Here is a 6,000-nt window from a genome sequence, read left to right as displayed (position 1 = left end):
TGGCCATGGCTGCATTGGGCATTGGGGAGGTTGCCCTCGGGGACGGAACCGCTGTCTGTAGTCACCCATTTCCTCCTGCAGTTCAGAGGGTGGTACCCACTCCAGAACCCTGGCCAGCAGCTCTGCAATGTGTCAGGAAGGCTTCCGGTTGATTCACCCATTTTCAGTTTCCTGGCCATCTTGACCTCTGCCCAAGGACAATTTGAAACAATTATCTGGGGATGAGGAGGACGAATGGATGGGTCTTTTGTTGCAAAGCTGTGACCTGCCTAGCGGGTGCTCACTTGCGCTTTCTCTCTCTCTCTCTCTCTCTCTCTCTCTCTCTCTCTCTCTCTCATTAAAAAAACCTTCACCCAAGGACAGTGGTCGGCAAACACATTAGTCCACAGAGCCAACTATCAACAGTACAACGATTGAAATTTCTTTTGAGAGCTACATTTTTTAAACTTAAACTTCTTCTAACGCCACTTCTTCAAAACAGACCCTCCCAGGCCGTGGTGTTTTGTGGAAGAGCCACACTCAAGGGGCCCAAGAGCCGCACGTGACTCGAGAGCCACTGTTTGCCATCCTCGGCCCAAGGATATTTTCCCATCAATTGTTTTAAGAGAGAGTGGAAGGGAGGGGAGAGACAGATGGACCAGTTGCCTGCAGCATGTGCCCGAACCAGGGCCAAGGATCGAGCTTGCAACTGAGGTGCGTGCCCTTGACTGGAATGGAACCCTTCCGTCCGCAGGCCGATGCTCTATCTGCTGAGCCAAACCAGCGAGGGCTGGCAAGTAGCTCTTGTCATGAGGGTGACCTGCTTTACAGCTGTCTGTCACTTGTTATTAGTAATTACTAATAATGCCCCTACTGTCACTCAATACTGCCCCATTGGGGATGTTCAATGATATGGACACCCTACTTAACGCGGGGTCAATTCTTCCCTTCCTCAGCAGGGAAGCAGACCCTGGAGACGGCTTTCCTTGCTCAGTTTTTTTCCACCCACAAGCCTTTGCTGTCACTCTGGAAAGCACAGAGAATTTCATTTTCCCAGTCCGGCATGCTCCCTTTGGGTTGTGGGCTAGATAGAGGCAGAGAGAGGCCGAAAGACTCTCTGGGAGCCAGGTTGTCTTTCCTCCCTCCCTCCTTTTACACGGCCAGCCTCGACCTCAGCAGGCCTCTTCCTTGAGAGCATGTCTAAAAACCACAGTGGCCCAAACCTTTCTGAAACCCTGGTATTAATCCATCACTGTTTCTAAACGCCCACCCTTGACAGGCCGGGGTCTGAGACTCCTTCCCACGCCCACCTTCCTGAGCTCAGGCTGCACAGCTGGGGGGCCGCACTGCACCGCCCCCCTCCCCCCCCCCAGCTGCACGGAACTCTGGGAAGCAAGAGCTAGAGAACTCCCCCCCCCCCCCCCAGCTGCACGGAACTCTGGGAAGCAAGAGCTAGAGAACTCAAAATAGCTGGAGGCGGAAAGGGAGTGTGTGGCTCCTGTAACTGGAAGTCTGGGGGAGTTTGGCTTCAGGCATGACCCAACAGTATCCTAAGGATTGGCTCCCTGTCCCTCTCCTCCCCCCCCCCCCCCCCCCCCCCGACACACACACACACACACACACACACACACACACACACACACCCCTTTTCTCAGCTCTGCTTCCTCTCGTCGCCCATCACCTTTTCTCAGCAATGGAACAGCCTCATTGCAGGTGTTGACCAACTACCCCCCTTCCCCCCACTGAAGGAGAAGTAGAGACAGGCTCTGTGCCTCTTTATTATTATTTAAAAAATATATCTTACTGATTTTTTACAGAGAGGAAGGGAGAGAGATAGAGAGTTAGAAACATCGATGAGAGAGAAACATCCATCAGCTGCCTCCTGCATACTCCCTACTGGGGATGTACCTGCAATCAAGGTACATGCCCTTGACAGGAATCGAACCCGGGACCCTTCAGTCCACAGGCCAATGCTCTATCCACTGAGCCAAACCGGTTAGGGCTTTGTCCCTCTTTAAACCACAAGGATTAAGGGCTGGAAGGGGGTTGTTTCCCCAAAGGTATTGTTGCCCCCCCCCCCCCCCCCCCCCTGCTTCTGAGGGTCAGAAAAACAACGAATGTCCACCTTAGACTTGCAAGCTTAAACCATGTGGGCAGATCTAGCCAGATCAACCCCCCACCCTTTTGTTTGCCCCTCCCCCAAGCATTGTATATAGTTTTACACTCATTTCAAGTAAAATAAATTTTACATTAGAATAGTTTCTTCATGCAAGTGTGAGGAAGTAGTTTAGGAAAAAAAAAAAAAAAGCATACTTACAAGAGATTATTCTTCCAAATATTTAAAAACTTAATGCTATAGTAATTAAAGCAACATTCCAAGAAATATAGGCATATTTATGGAATATATTTTTAAATCCTGGAATATATCTAAATGCACATAAAATTGATATTATTGTTATTATTTTTTTTCAATTAATAATTCCCTTTTAGAAAGGTGAGGATGAGAATAAATGAAGGGAAAAAAAACACCAAGGGTAAAATACTTGCTTGATTAAAATAATAATGATAAAACTCAAACCCACGGGCTAACACATTTAGATGTCCCTGATATTGCTGTGTGCCTTTGGAACCTGCTAGAATGCCTCTTGAATGATTAAAAAAATAAATTAAAATTAAAAAAATATATATGTCTCTTCCTCTCTGAAATCAATATAATATATATATTTTATTGATTTCAGAGAGGAAGAGACAGGAACATCAATGATGAGAGAGAACCACTGACCGGCTGCCTCCTGCACACCACCCACTGGGGACTGAGCCTGCAACCCGGGTATGTGCCCTGGACTGGAATCGAACCCAGGACCCTTCAGTTCCCAGGCCGATGCTCTATCTATTGAGAAACCCGGCTAGGGCTTCTTGAATGATTTTCTCTCACCTTTCCCTCCCACCCTCAGGACGTGAAGGGCGGGGGGAAGGGCGCCTGAGGAGGAGAAAGGAATGCCATTTCTGTCTGGCCTCAGACTGCTGTCTTAGCTGGGAATGTGCAGTTCGTTAATTTCAGTCTCACCATCTTCCACAGTGATTGGCGGCAGGAATTGGTTAATTCCCAAAGTATGTGTTGAATGCCTCATCTCTTATCTCTTCTCCCTCTTTCTTGGCCCTCAGGCCTCTCTCCGAGACCTTTCCCACCAGCATTCAGACATCCCCAAGGAGCTCTCATCATCAAGGAAATACCAAAACTGGTTTGTCTCAGTGGATGGAGCGTCAGCCTGTGGACTGAAGGGTCCCAGGTTCGATTCTGGTCAAGGGCATGTACCTTGGTTGTGGGTACACCCCCAGTGGGTGTGTGTCGGAAGCAGCTGATCGATGTTTCCCATGGATGTTTCTAACTCTCTATCCCTCTCTTTTCCTCTCTGTAAAAAAATCAATAAAATATATTAAAAAAGAAAAGAAAAGAAATGGAGAGGGCAAGGCAGAGCACCACTCCAGTACACAATGTTAAATGCAATAGGCGAGTGTATCATCTTTTCAAGCTAAACACTAAGAAGAGGTTGCTGGATTGGCCAATGATGATCAATAACCTTCCCCTACCCCCTTTTTGTTTTGAGGGGTGGAGGGCAGTTTCGTTAGCATGTTACCAGGCTGCAAACCCTGAAGGAACAGTCGTTTGTAAGGAAAATGCAAGGATCACAGCACATTGAGTCCTGGTAGACAGACAGTCATCAGGGACCTGCGACAAGAACTTGGGGGAGGGAGGTGCTCCCATCCATCACTTCTCATCAGCTCTGCATCTGAAATGAATCCAGCTCATCTTCTCCCTGTGGCTGAGGCTCTCCCTCTCCTGAGAAAGGGAACAACAGCAGTAAAGTGGATACAGTTTTAAAAAAATACATTTTTATTGATTTCAGAGAAGAAGAGGGAGAGAGAGAGAAACATCAATGATGAGAGTCACCAATCGGCTGCCTCCTGCACGACCCCGCCAGGGATCGAACACACAACCCAGACGTGTGCCCTTGACCGGAATCAACCCAGGACCCTTCAGTCTGCAGGCCGATGCTCTATCCACTGAGCCGAACCGGGTCGGGCTGGCTACGCTTTTATTAAATGTAAACTAAATCCCTCACCCCGATATGACAGGTAATTATATCTATTTTTTTCGGACAGGTTTTAGAGCATCCTAGAACCTCTTTTCCCAGCGCCTTGCGAGAGAACACAGCTTCAGTCATTCGTCTCTTGATTTTCCCAAGAGGGCCCCGGTATGCAGTTCCAGAATTAGACAGGAATGTGTGGAGGCTGTGATAGGCTCTTGACAGGCTGGAGGTGGAGTTCCTCTCTTGTAGCCAAGGTCCTCCTCCCCTAACCCCACCCGTCCCCTGCCCCGCCCCCACCCCTCCCCCCGCGCCCCCAGGCGTGCAGCTGCGGCCTGCGCGTCGGTTTTGTAGGATCCAGGAAACTGACTCCTGAAGGTGAATGCGGGGGAGATGAGCAGAAAGTCCAAGTCGTTCCTAATTCAGCAGCACACGGTGGTTTTTTTGTTTGTTTGTTTTTTGCGTGACTTACTGTTAGTTCATGAAGTGTGTTCTCCATCGTTTCCTTTAATTACTTTTCTTGAAAAGATGCCTGGGGACACGGCCAGCCTCGGAGGAGGAATGTCACGGTGAGGGTCAGGCTGGGAACAATCAGCCCTTCTGGTTCTGAGGACCGAGCGCCAAGATCTTAAGGAACCTGAATTCCTAGTGAGCAGCGAGCGGTCAAGTTCCTTAATCCGCCTCCCTGCTCCCCCCGGGGGGGAGGGGGGGTTCGGGAGGTGAAAAAAAAGAAAAAAGAAAAAAAAGAAGCCAAAATCGGTTTGGCTCAGTGGATGGAGCGTCGGCCTGCGGACTGAAAGGTCCCGGGTTCGATTGCGGTCAAGGGCATGTACCTTGGTTGCGGGCACATCCCCAGTAGGGGGTGTGTAGGAGGCAGCTGATCAGTAATTCTCTCTCATCGATGTTTATAGCTCTCTATCCCTCTCTCTTCTTCTCTGTAAAAACTCAATAAAATATATTTTAAAAAATAAAATAAAAGCTGATGTGTTAAAAAAAAACATTTAAAAAAAAGAAAGAAAGAAAGGAAAGGAACCCAGAAAAAGAAAATGATGAAAAGGCAAGTTCCTCCTTTCTATAGAAAAGCCGCTCCGACGCAGGGTCTTCCCGCAGCGCCAGCCCCGAGGGGGGACCGCCGCCCGCGCGGGGCGCAAACTCCCGGCGGCGCCCGCGTCCCCGGAGCGCGCGGCGGGGCCCAGGGCGCGACCCCCCTCCCGGGGCGCTCAGGGCTGCAGGGAGCGCCTCCCCCCACCCCCTACATCCCCAAGTCCCCGGGTCCCCTCCGCTCGGGGATGCTGCGGTGGCAGGAAGTCCCCGGGAACTACAAATCGAGGCATGCCGGGAGCGGTCCCCTGCTCCTCCCAGGAAATGTCCTTTGTCCAGCCCCACAGGAAGCCCCGGCGAGGAGCCAGCCGGGCAGCTCGCCAGTCTGCCCGCCAGCCAGCGAGCCAGCCAGCGAGCCAGCCAGCCAGCCAGCCAGCGCGCTGCAGCCGCCGCCGCCGCACCGGGGCCGGCGCCGCCCCCGCTCCCGCCCGCCGCCCGCAGGTAGGAAGGAGCGCGCCCGCGGCCGGACCGCCCCGCCGCCCGCCGCCCGCAGACCCGACTGATCGGGACCCGCTCCGCCCGCCGCCGGGGTGGGTGTGCGCCCCAGGGTGGGCGGCGGACCGGCTGGGTGAAGGTGCGCCTCGGAGACCCGACCGCTGTCCGCTCCTCCGGGGCGCAGGCGGGGGGCGGGGGTGTGTGCTCCCGCGGCCCCCAAACGCCGGGCTGAGCTGCTGTCGGGGTCCGGGGCGAGGGGCGGGGAGGAGGAGGCTGAGATGCGACGGGGACCGTCCCGCCGCCCACCGGAGGGGGCATCCGAGACCCTCGGAGCAGCGCCGCCCGGGAGGAGCCGGGAGGCCAGGGGATGCAGGGCTTTGTGTGCAGCTGCCGCCGG

The sequence above is a fragment of the Pipistrellus kuhlii genome, unplaced genomic scaffold (genome assembly GCF_014108245.1).
Source record: "Pipistrellus kuhlii isolate mPipKuh1 unplaced genomic scaffold, mPipKuh1.p scaffold_m20_p_24, whole genome shotgun sequence".
In the NCBI taxonomy this organism is placed as follows: domain Eukaryota; kingdom Metazoa; phylum Chordata; class Mammalia; order Chiroptera; family Vespertilionidae; genus Pipistrellus; species Pipistrellus kuhlii.
The sequence above is the reverse complement of the archived record's forward strand: the minus strand, read 5'-3'. Positions refer to the sequence as shown.